The sequence below is a fragment of the Tasmannia lanceolata genome, unplaced genomic scaffold (assembly GCF_043159265.1).
Source record: "Tasmannia lanceolata isolate RefF3 unplaced genomic scaffold, GAP_Taslan_0.1 ptg000011l, whole genome shotgun sequence".
Taxonomy (NCBI): Eukaryota; Viridiplantae; Streptophyta; class Magnoliopsida; order Canellales; family Winteraceae; genus Tasmannia; species Tasmannia lanceolata.
Window position 1 is genome coordinate 10661669 of NW_027518688.1, and position 21716 is coordinate 10683384.

General features: G+C 38.1%; 1 pseudogene; it reads left to right on the forward strand.

Annotated features, from left to right (window-relative positions):
• The first annotated feature begins 855 nt into the window (after positions 1–855).
• LOC143885867 (cytochrome P450 71A1 pseudogene) lies at positions 856–10735 on the forward strand (annotated as a pseudogene).
• Positions 10736–21716: the final 10981 nt, after the last annotated feature.

Sequence of the window (21716 nt, forward strand, 5' to 3'; positions counted from 1 at the left end):
AATCCATATCAGATTGCTCCTCCGCGCTATAAGATTCTACACATGGCAGCTCCCTATCTGTCACCACCTAGTGAAACAAACCACTCCTGTCACATCACTCTTCAGGACATGCATAGCCTTCCACTTTCTCCTATCACATCACTCTTCAGGACATGCATAGCCTTCCACTTTTCTGGAAGAGTTATAGATAACACCGAACCTCATTCACAATTATTGCTGGGGATCACAAGGAATGTAAATATTTGGATGAGCAGGATTTATTAGCATCTTCAGAGATTTTATCTCTTATTTTCATTAAATTAGCATACTTATTTTAATAACTGTAAATGAATCATTTTCTAAAAAGAATTATAACTTTTACCAAGACTCGGTTACTTATATATGGTTTTATTCTACAAATATATAACACTTAATAGTAAGGATAATGGTTATTTTAACAGATCTCAAAATCGTAAAATGCAGATTATGACAGCCCGTGCTGTAAAAAAGCACCCATACTGTGGCGACCTGGGCAAACAACAAAAAAAAAGGGCCCCGTATCCCCACAAATGCCAAAAAAACATAAAAATTGTAATCGATCTGTCTTATTCACCTGTCACCGGATCCTGTTTTAGGCGTGTTCCTGTATTTAAACTCCATAGCAACCAATGTTCCAAGCCGACTTATCTTTGTAAAAAACATCAACATACGTAACCTGTTTTGTGCACAATCGAGTAGTGGGCCTTGCTGACAGATATTTAAGACAAAAGAACAGTGAGAGCAAATAATAGAGTGGCGGGCAAACCAAAATGGTTATAAATCTTATAAACTTCTAGCATCCACTACAGTCAAGAAATCATTCTCAAAGTTTAGGTAATGGCTCTACTACTACCGGGCTCTCTCTCACTTTCTTTTCTCTTGTTGCTTCCCTTCGTTCTCCTCGTTCTTTTAAGAAGGTTCACCACTGTTTGGGCTGGTAAGCCCAATTTACTACCCCACCGCTCTCTCCGAAGTCTGACTAAGAAACATGGCCCTTTAATGTTCTTACATTTGGGTCAAGTTCCTACTCTAGTAGTTTCATCGGCCAAACTTGTTCATGAGATTGTGAAAACCCATGATATTGCTTTCTCAGGCAGGGCCAACACCACGGCAGCGAAGCATTTCTTCTATGGAGGCAGTGATGTGGCCTTCTCACCTTATGGTGATTATTGGAGGGTAGCAAAGAAAATTTGTGTTGTAGAACTCTTAAGTGCTAAGAGGGTGCAATTATTCCAACAAGTTAGGGAAGAAGAAGTTTCTAAGATGATCGAGAAGATCTCTCACTCTTGCTCGGTGTCGAGGGAGGCGTCCATTAATCTAAGTCAGATGTTCATGTCTCTCACAAACGACATAATTTCTAAGGTAGCCTTTGGTAAGAAGTGTGGAGGAGATGGGGAGAATAGATATGGTGGACTAGTAAGAGAAATAGCGATCATGATGGGACTATTTTGTGTGGGTGACTATTTCCCATCACTTGGATGGATCGACGTCCTCACTGGATTGGATTCAAGGATGAAGAAGACTTTTAGAGCCTTGGATTCTTTAATTGATCAAGTGATCGAGGAGCATCTTGATCCTGAAAGAGATGAGCAGACTACGGGAAAAGACTTTGTCGATTTATGCTTGATGTGCAAAAGGAATCCAACCTCCAAGACATCCCCATCACCAAAGATAACCTCAAAGCAATTATCTTTGTATCTCTCCCTCTCTCTCTCTCTCTCATATACAAGTGTACAAAAAAGATTATTCATGGGTATTAACATTAATGATGTGGAAAATCACTGATGCTTTCCTTCTTTTTCATAGGATATGTTTGCTGCTGGAACTGAAACAACCGCAACAGCCATGGATTGGGCAATGGCGGAACTTGTCAAAAACCAAACAGTGATAAAGAAAGCGCAAGAAGAGGTAAGGAGAGTTGTAAGCCCAAGGGTCTACTCTCCTATCTTGTTTTGATGATTCTAAACATAATTGATTGTATTTTTGAATACTAATCAATTTGCTTTGAAGTGTTGTGTTTGAGATAGGATTGATCATTGAAGAAACCAACACACAACATGGTCATGCTTGGAGATATCCCATACAAGAGTCAAAGGAGCTAAGTGAAGCTCACCTCATCTCTCAAGCAAGCATACACAAGATGGAAGATCAATTGAAGACCAAGACTAAAGAGAAGTTGAAAGCTACATAGGTATCATTGTACATCCTTTCTCTTTAGATTTTCAAGTCAAGGCAAAGTGTTTTCAAAATGTTTTTCAAAGAACACTTAAGAACTTAAAATGGATTAGTGAATGGTTATGTGGTGGACCAACATGTTGGGACCCTCATAAACATTCCAAAATAACCATAGGAGTTGAGTTCCAAAAGCTAAAAATCAAACAAGCAATAAAAATCAAAATCTGTGGATTTTTAGGCTTCTCGGAACTCCGAGATTTTTTCTCGGAGCTCCGAGCTCGGAACTCCGAGAGTTCCCTCGGAACTCCGAGAAAATTTCTCGGAACTCCGAGAAATGGTCCAGTAGAAATTTTATTTCTTCTGGCCGTTGTCTCAGAACTCCGAGAATTCTCGGAACTCCGAGAACCCTGCGACAGCTCAGAATATAGCCGTTGGGATTTGAATTAATTCTTGTATTTTGATATTTCCACCCCCAAACGGTCATATTCTTTGGAGAGGCTATAAATACAATATGTAGAGAAGTTTTTCTCTCTCTCTTGATTTTTGAAAAACCCTCTTAAGCACTCAAGCAAATTTGCAACCCTTTCAAGCTTAAGATTTTTGGTTTTTCCCAAACTTGCCTTTCACTTGTGAACCTATTGAGTTTGGATATTTTAGAGCTTTCACTTGCAACCATCATTGAAGAGCAATCAAGGATCTACAAAGAGCATCAAGCTTTCAAGAAGAAGCCAAGCTACTCAATCTTCATATCTTGTATAGGTGGCTAGGGCATTCCATTTTTAATTCCCTAGAGAGCAACCGCTTAGAACTCGGCGGAGAAGGAGAGTCTTTGTAAAGGTGTAAGGGCATCCTTGTTTAATATCCCTTGGAATTGTAACCGCCTCGGAGCCGGGCATCGTGGAGGTCTCCAATAGTGGAATCCCTCAAGTGCGACCTTGAGTAGAGTGGAGTAGGCCGTTGGCCGAACCACTATATATCGGTGTGTCAATTTCTCACTCTTGCAATTCCATTATTGTTTGGCTTGGCATTTCACTTTATTCTTTCAATTATATTTGCACTAACCAAATATTTAATTAAGTGAAGAAAAATTCCAATTAGGGTTTATAGGTAATTTTCAAAAGGCCTAATATTGAGTTAAATTCAATTCACCCCCCCTCTTGAGTATTTCAATTGGTATCAGAGCCTCGTCTCTAATTTTTAGAAAACCCTAACCGGTATAGAGTAAAGATTCTAAAATGGCAAACTACCCTCAACACCATGAAGGTTATTCAAACACTAGGCCACCCTATTTTGATGGAACAAACTATGGTTTTTGGAAAAGCAAAATGAAAATCTTTTTAACCCAAGACTATCAAATGTGGAGAGCAATTAATAATGAATACATCTTACCCACAAGAAATTTAAATGATTGGACCGAAGCCGAACAACAAGCTTCGAATTATAATGCCAAAGCCATGAATTCTCTTATTTGTGCTCTATCTCCCGGAGAATTCAATAGAGTATCAAATTTGAATTCGGCTAAGGAAATTTGGGACACTTTAGAAGTCACCCATGAGGGAACCAATCAAGTAAAAGAATCTAAAATGAACCATCTTTTTCGGCAATACGAACTCTTTCAAATGACATCCGATGAAACAATTGCCGACATGTACACTAGATTCACCAATCTTGTAAATGGATTAAGGGGTCTTGGAAAACAATTTTCCAATAGAGATTTAATGACTAAAATCCTTAGGTCCTTACCTTTGTCTTGGGAATCCAAAACCTCCGCAATCACCGAAGCCAAGGACATGAACACATTGAACCTAGATGAACTAATAGGGTCCTTGATCACCCATGAAATGATTTTCAAAACAAAAGCACCCGAAATCGAAACTAAAATCGAAAAAGGAAAAGGAATTGCTTTTGCTTGTAATGTAGGTGAAAATGAAGATGCAAAAGAAGACATGGAAGATGAAGTTGCCCTCCTAACAAGAAGGATCAAATTCTTGCAAAGGAACATGGGAGGGATGAGAAATAGAAGGACAAACCCTCCATTCAAGAAGAAAGAAGAACTCGGTGATGGATCTTCTCAACCACGATGTTACGGTTGCAAGAAGCTTGGACACATTCGCCCGGATTGTCCACTCAACAATGAACCCACTTCAAACAACCGCTTCAAGAGAAGAGAAGGCAAGAAAGGAATGACCGCCACGTGGGATGAAGAAATTGAAAGCGAAGGCGAACAAAATGATGACGAAGATTGCTTGATAGCAAGGAACGTATGCTTCATGGCCTCAACAAACGACAACAATGAGGTAAACACTTTAAATGATGTTATTGTTTTAAAAGAAGTTCTTGATTCCCTACAAAATGCAAATGATGAACTTGAAATTCAATTTGATAAAATTGCATCTCTTGAAAATTCTCTTGCTAACATGACAAAAGAATTTGGTTGGTTGAAAAAGGATCATGAATTTTTAGATGATAAGAATGAAAAATACAAAGTAGAAATTCATGAGTTAAATGCTTCTATCAAAATCTTAAATAAAAACCGACAAGAACTCTCAAATGAAAATAACAATCTAAAGCATGAAAATGGTAGATTATCTTTTGAGTATGATGAACTAAAGAAACTTTTTGAAAAATTTGAAAATAGTTCATTAAAATTGGATAGGCTTGTAAATCTTCAAAGAATGTCAAGTGACAAAAGTGGACTTGGACATAAATGGAACACCACAATATCCAACTATAAAACTAAACTTGAAAAGGTTTCTTCTAGCGGTACCAAAATTTGCTTTTATTGTGGTCTAGAAGGTCATTACAAGGTTGCTTGCTTACATGCTAAACAAGATAAGATTAAGTTGAACTCTAATGTGAAAACAAATGAACATAGCAAGATTAGGAAGATTTGGGTACCTAAGGGATCTCACTTGCCTATTCATATGTAGGTATGCCTTAAAAGCCACAACAAGAGGAACACATGGTACCTTGATAGTGGATGCTCTAGACACATGACTGGAGACCTCACTCAATTCGCATCACTATCACTCAAGGATGGTGGAGAAGTTACCTTTGGAGATGACAAGAAAGGAAAAGTCAAAGGTGAAGGCACCATAGGTAACTCTACCTCTCCCATACATGATGTACTCTTTGTTGATGGCTTGTCCCATAATCTTATTAGCATTAGTCAATTATGTGATAATGGTTTTGAAGTTGTCTTCAATCCCGACAAATGCATTGTTAAAAATAAGATAAATGGAGAAGTAAAATTCATAGGGTCTAGAGACAATAACATTTATACAATTGGACTAGATGATCTTAGACTCCAAAATGTGACTTGTCTAAATGCCATTAGTGAGGATTCTTGGCTATGGCATAGGAGGTTGGGTCATGCCGGAATGGATCTCATTTCGACCCTCTCCTCAAAAGAAAGTGTTAGAGGATTGCCTAAGTTCAAATTCATCAAGGATCACATTTGTAGAACTTGTCAATTAGGAAAACAATTGAAAAGCTCTTTTGCACCTAAAAATATGATTTCAACTTCCTACCCCTTGGAGCTACTTCATATGGATCTTTTTGGACCAATGAAGACTAGTAGCCTAGGTGGAAAGAGGTACGTGTTTGTAGTTGTTGATGACTACTCACGATTCACATGGGTCATATTTCTAGGACATAAAGATGAAACTTATGAAAACTTTCTTACATTGTGCAATCAAATTCAAAATGAAAAAGGTATTGCCATCTCCCACATTAGAAGTGATCATGGAACTGAATTTGAAAATGTACATTTTGACACTTACTGTAATGAACATGGCATAAAACATAATTTTTCCGCACCTAGAACACCTCAACAAAATGGAGTAGTAGAAAGAAAGAATCGAACTCTCCAAGAAATGGCTAGAACTATGTTGCATGAAAATGATCTCCCTAGATATTTTTGAGCCGAAGCGGTTAGCACCGCTTGCTATATCATAAACAGGGTATATCTAAGGCCAATTTGTAAGAAAACACCTTATGAGCTTTGGAAAAACTTGAAACCAAATATAAGCTATTTTAGAGTGTTTGGATGTAAATGCTTCATTTTGAACATTAAAGATAATTTACACAAATTTGATAGGAAATCGGATGATGGAATATTCTTAGGGTATTCTTCTCATAGTAAGGCATATAGAGTATTTAATAGGAGAACCCTAGTAGTAGAAGAATCCATGCATGTGACATTTGATGAAAGAGAGCCAACACCACAAGAAATGCCACATGATGAGGATGAACTCATTGAACATCTTTTTCCAAAATTGAGTGCTCCTCCTCATGCATCAACAAGTCATACATTACCTAGTGAGGAAGTAGAAAATGAAAATGATGACTCATTACCTAGGGATAGGAGAACATTGGTAGATCATCCTGAATCCCAAATTTTAGGTGATGCCACATTGCCAGTAAGAACTAGATCATACTATCGTAGTGTGAGTAACAATTTGGCGTTCCTATCCGAATTAGAACCAAAATCCATCAAGGAAGCTGAAAAGGATGAATATTGGTTGATGGCTATGCAAGAAGAGCTAAGTCAATTCGAAAGGAATAAAGTGTGGAGGCTAGTGCCTAAACCTAGTGATCATCCAGTCATTGGCACGAGATGGGTGTATAGAAATAAATTGGATGAAAATGGAATTATCACTAGGAATAAAGCTAGGCTTGTAGCCCAAGGGTACAATCAGGAGGAAGGGATAGATTATGATGAGACATTTGCTCCTGTTGCCCGTATGGAGGCTATTAGGATACTTTTGGCATATGCATCTCATAAAGGATTTAAACTATATCAAATGGATGTCAAAAGTGCCTTCCTAAATGGCTATATCCAAGAGGAAGTGTATGTTGAGCAACCTCCAGGTTTTGAAGACTTCAAACATCCAAATCATGTCTTCAGGCTTGATAAAGCTTTATATGGATTAAAGCAAGCTCCTAGAGCTTGGTATGAGAGGCTTTGCACTTTCTTAGTTGAAAAGGGATTCGAGATGGGAAAGGTGGATAAAACCTTATTTATCAAAAGAGAAAATCATGATATCCTCCTTGTCCAAATCTATGTGGATGATACCATCTGTGGCTCAACTAATCAAAAATTGTGTGATGAATTTGCAACCTTAATGAAAAATGAATTTGAAATGAGCATGATGGGAGAGTTAACCTACTTCTTAGGACTTCAAATTAAACAATACAAAAATAGAATATTTTTAAATCAAGAAAAATATACAAAGGAGTTATTAAAGAAGTATGGCATGGATAGCAGTAAGACATCAAGAATTCCCATGAGTACTTCTGCTAAGCTAGAAAAAGATGAATTTGGCAAATCTGTGGATCAGAAATTGTATAGGGGTATGATAGGTAGTTTGCTCTATTTGACAGCCAGCAGACCAGACATTATGTTTACTGTCTGTCTCTGTGCTCGATTTCAATCGGATCCTAAAGAATCTCACCTATCAGCAGTTAAGAAGATCTTCAAGTACTTAAGAGGAACCCAAAGTCTAGGACTGTGGTATGAAAGATCATCTTCCTTCACTCTCATCGGATATTCAGATGCAGACTTTGCTGGATGTAGAGTAGATAGGAAAAGCACTAGTGGGACTTGCCAATTCTTGGGTAAATCACTTGTTTCATGGTTTAGCAAGAAGCAAAATTCAGTAGCTCTGTCCACAACAGAAGCAGAATATGTGGCAGCTGGAGCTTGCTGTGCTCAAGTCCTATGGATGAAAAGCACATTGATGGACTATGCAATTAAAATGGACAATATTCTCATCCAATGTGACAACACTAGTGCTATAAGCTTAACAAAGAACCCCATACAACACTCAAGAACAAAACATATTGAGATCAGGCACCACTTCATTAGAGATCACTCACAAAAAGGGGATATTTGCTTAAAATATATCAACACTGAAGAACAATTAGCGGATATCTTTACAAAACCCCTTAGTGATGATAGAATTTGCTATATCCGAAGTGCCTTAAACATTTGGAGTGCGGATCAAATTAAAGAAATTGCCAAATAAATACTTTGTGCCTTTAACCAGCTTATTTATATAGTATTTATATATATAATCTTTGTTTGGTAGTATCTGCATGAATGAGATGTCAAATTTTTAATCTTAAAAATCACTCAATTGATATTCTTAGCCTTCTTAGTTTTTCTAAGTTGGAGAGGTATCTTCACTTTAATTAAAATACCTAACATCTTGACATATGTCAACATCTCGATCATGAACAGGTATATGTGCATTACTTGGATAAATATTTTTATACCATAAGCATTGATTTAGGGGGAGTTATCTACTCCTAAATTTTTTTTTACACCCTTTCTGTCGATGACAAAAGGGGGAGAAGGTTTGAAATTGATTATCTATTCAAATTTACTATATGCACCTCATGCTTATAACTTGTATCATTTATATGTGTGCATATATTGAGGGGGAGTTCTAGTATTCAATTGCCTACTATGTCACTCCACACACACCTCATAATCAATTTTGTTTGTCATCATCAAAAAGGGGGAGATTGTAAGCCCAAGGGTCTACTCTCCTATCTTGTTTTGATGATTCTAAACATAATTGATTGTGTTTTTGAATACTAATCAATTTGCTTTGAAGTGTTGTGTTTGAGATAGGATTGATCATTGAAGAAACCAACACACAACATGGTCATGCTTGGAGATATCCCATACAAGAGTCAAAGGAGCTAAGTGAAGCTCACCTCATCTCTCAAGCAAGCATACACAAGATGGAAGATCAATTGAAGACCAAGACTAAAGAGAAGTTGAAAGCTACATAGGTATCATTGTACATCCTTTCTCTTTAGATTTTCAAGTCAAGGCAAAGTGTTTTCAAAATATTTTTCAAAGAACACTTAAGAACTTAAAATGGATTAGTGAATGGTTATGTGGTGGACCAACATGTTGGGACCCTCATAAACATTCCAAAATAACCATAGGAGTTGAGTTCCAAAAGCTAAAAATCAAACAAGCAATAAAAATCAAAATCTGTGGATTTTTAGGCTTCTCGGAACTCCGAGATTTTTTCTCGGAGCTCCGAGCTCGGAACTCCGAGAGTTCCCTCGGAACTCCGAGAAAAGGTCCAGTAGCATCTGGACATTTTCTCGGAACTCCGAGAAATGGTCCAGTAGAAATTTTATTTCTTCTGGCCGTTGTCTCGGAACTCCGAGAATATTTCTCGGAACTCCGAGAATATTTCTCGGAACTCCGAGAATTCTCGGAACTCCGAGAATGATTCTCGGAACTCCGAGAACCCTGCGACAGCTCAGAATATAGCCGTTGGGATTTGAATTAATTCTTGTATTTTGATATTTCCACCCCCAAACGGTCATATTCTTTGGAGAGGCTATAAATACAATATGTAGAGAAGTTTTTCTCTCTCTCTTGATTTTTGAAAAACCCTCTTAAGCACTCAAGCAAATTTGCAACCCTTTCAAGCTTAAGATTTTTGGTTTTTCCCAAACTTGCCTTTCACTTGTGAACCTATTGAGTTTGGATATTTTAGAGCTTTCACTTGCAACCATCATTGAAGAGCAATCAATGATCTACAAAGAGCATCAAGCTTTCAAGAAGAAGCCAAGCTACTCAATCTTCATATCTTGTATAGGTGGCTAGGGCATTCCGTTTTTAATTCCCTAGAGAGCAACCGCTTAGAACTCGGCGGAGAAGGAGAGTCTTTGTAAAGGTGTAAGGGCATCCTTGTTTAATATCCCTTGGAATTGTAACCGCCTCGGAGCCGGGCATCGTGGAGGTCTCCAATAGTGGAATCCCTCAAGTGCGACCTTGAGTAGAGTGGAGTAGGCCGTTGGCCGAACCACTATATATCGGTGTGTCAATTTCTCACTCTTGCATTTCCATTATTGTTTGGCTTGGCATTTCACTTTATTCTTTCAATTATATTTGCACTAACCAAATATTTAATTAAGTGAAGAAAAATTCCAATTAGGGTTTATAGGTAATTTTCAAAAGGCCTAATATTGAGTTAAATTCAATTCACCCCCCCTCTTGAGTATTTCAAGAGTGGTGGGCAAAAAATCAAAGGTACAAGAGGAGGATATTCAAGGAATGGATTACTTGAAATCAATAATTAAGGAGACTCTAAGACTACATCCTCCTTTTCCATTGTTACTTCCCCGAGAGACGATCTCAGCTTTTAAATTACAGGGTTATCATATTCCTCCAAAAACAAGGGTTATCATCAATGCATGGGCAATTGGAAGGGACCCTGATTCATGGGATAATGCTGGAAAGTTTTGCCCAGAGAGGTTTATGAACAGTCCCATCGATTTCAAAGGGAAAGATTTTCAGCTGATACCTTTTGGGATGGGACGGAGGGGTTGCCCTGGAATTTCATTTTCCATTTCCTCCGTGGAACTTGCTCTTGCCAATCTCTTATATTGGTTTGATTGGGAGTTGCCTGATTCTGAAAACAAAGACCTGGACATGACTGAAGCTGCTGGTGTTTCAGTCAATAGGAATTGTGATCTCCATCTTATTCCCATATGTCACTTTCCTTAAGATGTTAGATTCCATCTTAATATGTGATTTTGTTCTTTCTTTTTGTAACATTTATCCAATTAAAAAATACCTTGGTTGGAATAAATATTTTTGCTTTGATAAAAATACCTAGGTTGGATGAACAAAAATATGGTAAACATGCCCTAAATATGTTGGAATTTAATAGAAAAGTGGCCCTTGTTAGTATTTTACAAAGTTGTTTTGTTTACAAAAGCAACTACTTTGGTTTGAAAAATGAGTTTGCTCAGTTCCTTCAAAAAAGCGAATAGTCCCGTATTGGAAAGTGGAGAAAAGCTTCATGGGTTTATATAGCTTTTCACTTCTTTAGCTTTGTAAATGAGAAGAGGAGAAAGGGGGGCCTATACACGCATGAGCCACAAAGTGGACCCGGTGGGCATTTGGTTATACCACACACACGCCGCCCGGCTCGGCCGGCTGGGCGTGTGAGTCAAGGTTTTCCCTTCCACTATATTTTAATTTTTTGTTTCTGTCCGTCTAACTTCCCTTTACCTTCGCCGTTATTGGATTATAACGCCGACGTTATTAGGTAAGCCGGCTTACAGGAACGCCCCATAACTGAGTAGATAACGTTGTTGTTATTTTACGAATAACGTCGTCATTCCTAAGCGTTGTAGCTATTCGGATGCGACCTTTCGCATCTGTAACATCTTTTGAATGGCTCTTTTTCTTAAATGGTGCTTTTACTACATTAAAGGGTGTGTTGAACGGACACGTTTTAGTTTAAAAAAGAGAAGGTTCTCTGTGTTTTCTTAAAAAAACAGAACGAAAAACCATTTCTAAAGTTTACTGTTTTCTTTCTGTTTTAGCTATCTTATTGTAAACAGAGACTTCTTTCTTCTTCTTTTATTTTACGTATTTTGTTGGGCATTCGGAGTGTTCGCGTGGTTCGAATCTATAAGATTGTGCAGTTCTTGGTGATCGATGGTGCGTCGGGCTGTTATATCCTAGGGGTGATTGTGGCCAGTAATCTGCTGCATTGGAATTAGTTTCCGCAGAGGCGCAAATTCACCTTAAAGAAAGCGACATAGTCCGTGCCTCATCTCGCCGCATCGAAAAGGTTACAGTAACGTTGTTTGTTTGCTTTTCTATTCCTCAACAGAAGTGTTATCGTGGAATTCGTCATCAAGATGGATCGCCCTTACGCGGTCAACGAACTCATACTAATGCAAGGACTTTTCGCAAGCAAATTCGGATCGGAAATGAATAAGAAAATCTGGTAAGCCATATTATACCCTAAATCCTCAACAATTTTTAAGTGAATTTTGTATTGTCTCTGTATAATATGGCATCACGCGATGAAGTTTTATCGGATTCCTCCAATCAGAACAAACCTTTTCATTTTAACTGTGCAAACTTTAAAGATGGAAGAAGAAGATATTCTTCTATCAATCCACGAAAAAGGTAGCCCATGTATTAACTGGAGCAAAGACATGGAGATCAAAACTAGAACCGACTCGTTCAGTCTTGATAAAACAGTGGAAAGAATCTGATTTCCTATGTCAAAATTTTATTTCAAATAGCTTCTCCGATGAACTGTATGATTTCTATAGTGACTCTCAGGATTCTAAGTCACTTTGGAAAGCACTACAGAAAAAATATCATACGGAAGAAACAGGTTCACATATAAACAAACAATTATGATATCATTACCTGAAATTCCAATGATAGGCCCAAGTACTATTATTGGCAACTTAGGAGGAGGGAGATTAGGTTATTTGTAAAAATAAATTTTTATCCTTTTGAAAACTTTTAACCTAAATAAAGATTAAGAGACCAAAAAATAATTTAAGCAACTAAGTTAAATCTAAAGTGCAAATTCAAATAAAAGAGCAAGAGACAAGAAGGAGTGCACTCGAAATTTAAAGTAGTTTGGTCCTCATACACGAGGCCTACTCCAGTCCACCAACCAAACACGTTGATGACTTCACTATGTTGATCTTCTTAACCTTAGCGAAGACCGGTGCCAATTACAATGTCCAAAAGCTTTAACCTTGGTGGCAATCCTCCCCACGGAGAGAGGGCTTCGCTTCTCCGAACACTCGCCCAAATACAACGATTGTCAAGAAAGAAAGAACAAGGAAAAATCTCTTCCAAAGGGTTACAATCTTGAAGAGGATGTACAAATGAGAGCCTATGATCCAAATCCTAAATGTAGAGGATGAGAGGCATAAATAAGTTTGATTCACTCTTAGATGTTCCGATTGTGTTTTAGAGTGTTAGGATTAATTATAGTGAAGTTTAGAACACACACACACACACACACACACACACACACACACACACATATATATATATATATATAGAAAATCCCAAATATGACCGTTTGAGGGCATAGTCATAATTCTGTGGAAAACTCCAACGGATATAATTTTTCTCCCGACAGAGTGTTCTCGGAGTTCCGAGAGACTTTCTTGGAGTTCTGAGAATTTCTCTCAGAGTTCCGGGAATACAAACAAAAGTTAGATTTTTAGTCCCTGGACCATTTCTCGGAGTTCCAAGAACTTTCTCGGAGTTCCGAGAAGCTTATTTCCAGCAGGTTTTCAAGTTTGAATTGCTGATTTGTTTTGAGCTTCAAGGACTTCCAATTCTATACGTAGATGGGATTGTTATTGAGGGTTCCAAAGTGTTGGAACACCACAAGGACAATCACTAAAATATTTTAGTCTATTTAGGGGTGTGTGATTTCTTTATTTATGCTTCTCAAAACCTAAACTAGGATTGGATCTTTACAAACTAATAAGACTTTAAAGATATGGTCTTCACTTGCATTGCTTCAAGTCTTCTTGCTTCTTGGATCTCCAATGACTTTGGCCTTCCGAATGTGGCCCAATGAGAGCTTCTTGGCCTCAATCCAAGCAACCTTGATATAAAACAATCATGATCTACAACTAAGACAGTTAAACACATTAATGATATAAATCACTTGAGTTTGGAATCATCAAAAGAAGATAGGAATGCCAAGGTGGGAACCATTGGGCTTACAATCTCGCCCTTTTTTATGATGACAAGTACAAGGGATTTTCCAATAAAAGAAAACATATTTTTCTTACTCTAGATTTTTCTCCCCCTTTGTCATCAACAAAAAGATGGGTCAAAAAATCCAAGAGTTAAAAATTTTCAATTTTAAGCTCTCCCTTTTTCAAAGAAAAAATCAACCATTGAACTCCTCTTAATTGGAATACTAATGCAACACAAGAGGGGGATTGTAAAAACCATAATTGAATGATATTCAAATTTAAGTACAAGCCCCTAATCTAAACAAAATATGAATAGAATCATGTGGGGGCTTTGGGAACCCAAGTTTTCTTGGTCCCACCACAATCCCTAATCTTAGATGCACATTGGAATTGATAGTGACCATAAATTCCACAATAATGACATCTAAGATGAGGGTCAGATAGACTAGTCTTATTATAAAACTCATGCTTAGGTCTATGACTAGCTTTCTTCAAGATTATGTCAATAATTTTATCACCATTTAAAATTCATGAGGACATAATCTTAATCTTTCATTTTCAACATGAAGATGGGTTATTTGATTCAAAAAATCATTATTGTCATCTTCAAAACATTTGGAAGAGCTTGCCATATTTTGGAATTTAACCAATTGGTAAGATTTCTCATCCAAATTACCCTTAAGGGTTTCAATATCAAGTTTAAGATTTTCAATTTGCACTTGAGCTAGAGATTTGGAAGAAGATGATTCATTTTTCAACATATCAAGTTCTTTTTCTAATTTGGAAATAGATTTCTTAAGAACTTAATTTTTTAAAATTTGGGAATGCAAAGTGTTACACAATTCATCATAAGATATGTTTCCACTATCACTACTAGATGAACTATGAGAAGGGTTGGAATTTACGTCTTCTTCATGGGTGAGTGCCATAAAGCATAAATCATCTTTATTTATTTTCTTTTCACTTGAGCTCTTGGTTTAAGTGCTTGATGCATCCCAAGCGGCTACAAGACCATTGTTCTTCTTCCAATCATTCTTCTTTCCTTTGTACTTTGAGGATGATGACTTGAGAAGTGGACACTCCGGTCTTTTGTGTCCCGTCTTCTTACAATTGTAACATCTTATTCCACCCTCTAAGTTACCTTCTTTTTCTTCTTTCTTCTTCTTTTTATCTTTCTTGTGCTTCTTTCTCCATAAGCTTTTGAATTTTCTCAACGCTTCTTCTTCATCACTATCCACTTCACTTGAGGAAGATGAGTCCGTCTTGGAGGCTTTGAGTGCTAGGGACCTACTCTTTTTTTCTTTTGGCTTCTTCTCCTCTTGTCAGCTAGTGAGGAGCATCTCATGAGTGATAAGATAACCTAATAGCTCCTCCATAGTGAGCTTAGAGAGATCCTTTGATTATTGTACGGCGGTAACCTTTGGATCCCAATGTGGAGGAAGTGACCTAAGCAACTTACCCATAAGCTCATCATTAGGATAAGATTTACCAAGATTAGCTAATTCATTTGTAATTTTAGAAAATCGGGTAAATATTTCAGAAATACTTTCATTTAAATTCATTCTAAACATTTCATATTTGCTCTTTAACAAGTTTACTTTGGAATCCTAGACTTGAGATGTCCCTCATGGGTAATGGCAAGGGTATCCCAAATAACCTTGGCGGAATAAAAAAGAGCTACCCTATTAAACTCCTCCATACATAAGGCACAAAATAAAGAATTAATAGCTTTGTAATTCAAGTTTTTTTGCCTTTTCTCAATAACATTCCATTCTTCAAATGGCTTGGAAGGCAAAGTGTATCCATTGTTAACAATATGCCAAAGCTCCACATCTATCGAAAGAAGATAGATGCGCATCCTTGTCTTCCATTGTCCATAGTTGGACCCATCAAAGAAAGGAGGTCCAGTTGTGGAATGGCCTTCCGGAAGTCCGGTTCCAATCACGTTTGCCATTTCACAATTAGAAAAGTTGCCAACGATCTTACCCTTGTTAGATTTTGAAAAACCTTACCAAAGTTCAAAAAATCTCTTCTAAGAGCCAAGGCTCTGATACCAAGTGAAATTCCAATCAGAGGCCCAAGTATTATTATTGGCAACTTAGGAGGACGGAGATTAGATTATTTGTAAAATAAATTTTTACCCTTTTCAAAACTTTTAACCTAAATAAAGATTAAGAGACCAAAAAATAATTTAAGCAACTAAGTTAAATCTAAAGTGCAAATTCAAATAAAAGAGCAAGAGACAAGAAGGAGTGCACCCGAGATTTAAAGTGGTTCGGTCCTCATATACGAGCCCTACTCCACTCCACCAGCCAAACACGTTGATGACTTCACTATGTTGATCTTCTTAAACTTGGCGAAGACCGATGCCAATTACAATGTCCAAAAGCTTTAACCTTGGTGGCAATCCTCACCACGAAGAGAGGGCTTCGCTTCTCTGAACACTCGCCCAAATACAAGGATTGTCAAGAAAGAAAGAACAAAGAAAAATCCATTCCAAAGGGTTACAATCTTGAAGAGGATGTACAAATAAGAGCCTATGATCCAAATCCTAAATGTAGAGGATGAGAGGCATAAATAAGCTTGATTCACTCTTAGGATGTTCCAATGGTGTTTTAGAGTGTTAGGATTAATTATAGTGAAGTTTAGAACACACATATATATAGAAAAACCCAAATATGACCGTTTGAGGGCATAGTCGTAATTCTGTGGAAAACCCCAACGGATATAATTTTTCTTCCGACACAGTGTTCTCGGAGTTCCGAAAATTTCTCTCGTAGTTCCGAAAATACAAACAGAAGTTGGATTTTTAGTCCCTGGACTATTTCTCGGAGTTCCGAGCTCGGAGCTTCAAGAATTCTCTCGGAGTTCCGAGAAGCCTATTTCCAGCAGGTTTTTAAGTTTGAATTGCTAATTTGTTTTGGGCTTCAAGGACTTCCAATTCTATACATAGATGGGATTGTTATTGAGGGTTCCAAAGTGTTGGAACACCACAAGGACAATCACTAAAATATTTTAGTCTATTTAGGGGTGTGCGATTTCTTTATTTATGCTTCTCAAAACCTAAACTAGGATTGGATCTTTACAAACTAATAGACTTCAAAGATATGGTCTTCACTTGCATTGCTTCAAGTCTTCTTGCTTCTTGGATCTCCAATGACTTTGGCGTTCCGAATGTGGCCCAATGAGAGCTTCTTGGCCTCAATCCAAGCAACCTTGATATAAAACAATCATGATCTACAACTAAGACATTCAAACACATTAGTGATGGGAATGCCATGGTAGGAACCATTGGGCTTACACATTACCATGAATTTTAACATAAAGAGTTGGTTCCGTAGGACTCTTTTGAAATGAGTTATAAAGGAAATACAGGTCAATTTTACTGTACCATGCTCTCGGCTCTTCTTTAAGCCCATAGAGTGCCTTTTTCGATTCTTACACTTTATGCTATATGCCTTTGATCTCAAAGCCTTGAGGTTGATCCACATACACTTCTTCCTCAAGTTCTCCATTTAGAAAAGGCTGATTTCAAATCATGCTGAAAAACTTGCCAATTCTTTTAAGCTTCTAAAGCCAAAACAATTCTAATAGTATCGATTCTAGCCATTGTGGATTCCGGACGGGCGGAGGGCGGTTCGGCGCGTCGCCGATGTGGCCTCTCACACGCATCTCCCCACACTCGGGTGGTGGTGTTTAAGTAGTTTGGTTAACTTTGTGTCTTGGGAAAACCTGAAGAAATACTAAGAGAGATATTAAGAGAAAGACAAGATAAGCCTCAGGAATCATCATAGGATCCGTCATCGCAGCAACCTATCAATAATCATGTTTTGACAAAGTGGGGTGTCTACAGATGCCTCTCTTTGGTAGAGAGTACTTTAGCACGTGAATGCCAAAGCAAGAGACCCAACATCATTTTGTCAATGGGGACTAATGATGGGGCACAAGCCTTCATCGGGTCCTTAGGCGCGACGGCCTTCACCGAGAGGTCTTGTTGTTAGGCAAGGTTTTAAATTTCGGTTTCAGGGGTAATTTCGGACCTAGCCGAAACCGAAATTTCTACAGAAATTGTGAAAAGATGCTCGAAATTTCAAATTTTTGGGTCAAAATTTCAGTCAATTGCCGAAATTTTGGTAATTTCGAAGGAAATTTGGGAAATGAATAAAAAATCAATATTTTTTAAAATTTCACCGAAATTGACGAAATTTCTGTTTCGACCGAAATTTAGTACGTTTTGCCAATTTTGGATTTCGGTCATTTCGGTTTCGGTCTTGACTGAAATCCAAAATTTCGGTCCGAATTTTCGGATTTCGAACGAAATTTAAAACCTTGCTGTCAAGTCCTTGAGCGGAAATCTCTCATTGACGGTTTATGTTTTTGAAAACAAGCAAATGTTAAGCAGGACTTGGGTGGACGCCGTGTTAACAGTTGGGAGGGACATATAGGGGACTAGGCTGTAGCCTAATTGGGAGGGACAACTGAGGGGTTAAGCTGTTTCCTAAAAATAATCTGGGTCGTGGTAGTGCTACCTGTCGGAGCGCTCGATCCACAGATTTGGTTAGCTTGAGAAGGACAATTGGGGGGGTCGAGTGCAAGATTTGATTTAGTTTGAGAGGTTGCTTTGCTGGTGTTTGATGTAAAACTTTATATTTGCAGAAAAGGCAGGTGTCATGTGCTAACGGGCTTAGAATTTGACGAAAAGGAGGGATTGCAAAATGGTGGGTGCCGTGTGCTGACGTGCTTAAAGGTTTTGCCAAAAAGGTGAGTGATGTGTGCTAATGGGTTTAGAGTTTGCCATGTGGTGAAGGACTTAAAGGGTTTTACAAAAAAGGCGGGTGTCGTTTGCTGACGTGCTTAAGAGTTTGTCGTGTGCTGACAGACTTAAACGATTTGCCAAAAAGGCTGGTGCCGTGTGCGGTGCCTAGTCCCGGACGCCACTCCGCACGGGGGTGTCGGTGTTCTGTAGGTGTTTGTCGTGTCTGCATTTTCCATGGACATGGGACCGAGATCCAAATCCCACGAAAAAGAGAGTCTCTTTGAGTCACCACCTAGGTTAGGGTCTAGGACCCGTGTATGCTTTTTTGACGAAACAGGGATAAAGATCCGAGTTTCGCAGGAAGATCAGTAACCGCAGTTGTCCTCTAGGTCTGGGCTTAGAACCCATAGTTGTACTGTGTTTTTAGGTATTGTCTTTATAGAAATCCAAGTAAGGGATATAATTACATTTGGGGAAGGAGGTAGGCACCCCTCATGCATGGGTAAACCCTGTCTCTTGACTTGACTTGGCAATTTTAACCGAACTTTATCAAAAACCTCGACTTTTTGTCCTTTATAAAGATAAGCTTAATTCCTATTTATTTTGAAAGAAGGTGGATTTACTAGATAAAAATCGATTATTATTCGGAGTATACTGCGTGATCCGGGATCCTAAGGAATTACTCTTGAATGTCGTAGCGACTGCTTTACTCGGGATAATTAAAGCAAAGAATGGAAAGAAAAAGGTGGGTTTTGGTTCCTTCCGTTTGTCCAACATTGTCGGAGCGATAAGCTCTTGCTTTTGTCTCTTTTGTCTATTGTAGGACTGGAGACAGAGTGTCGGAATAAGGAGAGGGAGCGCAACAATATTTACAAAGAGAGGTACGGGATTTAAGCATTCGGATTCGTTTGATACACCCGAAGGTGTGAGGCTAAGAATTGGAGTGTTTCTCTTAGTGAGGAGTAACAAAGCACCAAAGCCTAGTCCCTCGTACTAGGTACTTACTCCATGGGACATAATAGGTATGCGATATATGAATATGCAAATATGTAGTGGATGTAAGAAAGTTTTGTGTGCCATTTTGTTTTCCGCAACTAAGTTCCCTCAAAATCCATTATTGATTTTTTTATGTCCGTTTAATGTACAAGTTATGGTAATGTACAAGCGTACAATCAGTTACCATGCAAAATTGTTGACTTTTAACCCTTTAATTATCATTTAACTGAATAAGGTTCTCTAAATTATAAAGTCAGGAAGTCCTCAGCTGAGTTGCCAGTCTGTGGAGCCTGGAGATCCGGAACTGGTTAGGTCCCCCTCCGCACCCACGAGGTTGTAGGCTTGTTGGTTGGTTTTGTGGGTGTTCAGTTCTGTTCTAATGTGTTGACGTAGAAAATCGAATTCCATGAAAAAGGACTGACTAGAGTCATCACCTAGGCTAGGGCCTAGAACCCATAAGTGACTCTGCGAATTAAGTCTGTGTTCCAATAAGATTGGGTTCATTGCCTGGTTATAAGGACAGAAGGTGTTAGGCACCGTTCTCGCCCAGTAAACTGGTCTTTATACTTTTCAACTTTATTTACTTAAGTTCTAACTAAAAGGGGTTATAAGTCTTAATTATGGTGATTTATGCAAGTGAGGTTAGTTGATCTAATATTTTATGTTGTCAGTTTAGCTGTTCACAGTTTATACTCATGTCAGCTAGGAGTGTGTGGGTCCTAAATGCCTAGCTACGTGCCTATGTGATTTATGTGCCTGAATGCGCTTTGAATGTTATGAGGATTGAATGTTTGACTAAGGATTTGATGTTTTAGATGCCAAGTGCTTGTGAGGGCTTATGCTGGATTCTATATGACTAGTATGCCTATTCTAGTATGATCATAGAACTAGTGCTAGGGAAACTAGGAAGATTGGGAATTAGACTACGGCTTGGGGTACGAGTTGAAGATTGGGAATTGGACTAAGGTTTGGGAACTATGATATGGATCGAGATTTGGACTAAGGATAGAAAACTGGTATTAGGATTGCAGATTCTGAGATTGGAAACTCTAGGGTTGGGTATCCTGGTACAGGATATTCTAGGATTGGGTTATGAAGCTAGCTTAAGTGGTTTAATAATGTAACACGACTAAAGACGATCCAAAGTTCACCTACGAGTGTTCCATGAGGTTGATTATGGAAGAACCATTGATCCATTTACCATGTATTTACCTATGGATTTTGTTCATGCTTTGATCCAATCGAAGAAAGAACATTGAAAAGTTTGTCTTTCAATTAATCGTATCGGCTCCCTAACCTATTGAAGTCCTACATGCCTACAAGACCCTACATGCCTACATGAGACTAAGATGTGTGACTTAAGTGCCAAAGGTGCAACTTAAGTGATTGATGTGCGACTTAGAGCCTAGTTTGGATTCTAAATATGAATTTTTTATGGCTCCTATAAGAACGAGACCTAGGTTTTATCTAACCTAGATGAGCAAAACTCAAAAATTGGATTGTTTTACACAAGAATGTCTAATTCCTAATTTAGGTGGACTCTGGTTTTGAAACTGGATCACGTTTGTACACTCTCGGAGCACTCTGGTTCATTCCTGGAGCCTTTTAGAGTATTTCAGAGGTACTCTGGTGTATTCTGTGTAATTCCCGAGGGACTCTGGGTTGAATCAGGAAACTCAGGAGGACTCAGGTCTGTTCTAACCCTAAAACTAGGTTTTAGTCTTCTAGTGAGATGATTTTAATGACCTAGATTCCTAGTACATCAACTAGACTTAAATGATAATTATATGGATTGCATAATGCTACCTTATTGAGTTGAAAAAAAAATTACATTGACTCATTAATATTGATTTCCACTAATTCCAAATCTCAAACAAAGCCCACTAATTTTACATTTTTAATCGGATCTAACTGATTTTGTGATTTTTAAAGAGGCCCAATGATCTTGCAATTTTGAAGGAACAACATAGATTTTGTGATTTTTAATGAAACTTATTAAGAGTCGAATTAGATAAACATGAAAAGGAAACTCCATTAACTCTTGAAACTGAAGAAACTCCCCTCCTCAAAGCATCATACTACTACTAAGAGGCTAATTCATTTTCTTGCACAGATCACTGAAGGTCCCCCACTAAGAGAACCGTTGTCGAGATGTCAAAGCAACTGCCACTACTTCCTCGACTCATGCCAAGTCGAGGAAGTGGGGGGCTTATATGTTGGAGGTGAAAATTGGGCTATAATACGATGCTTA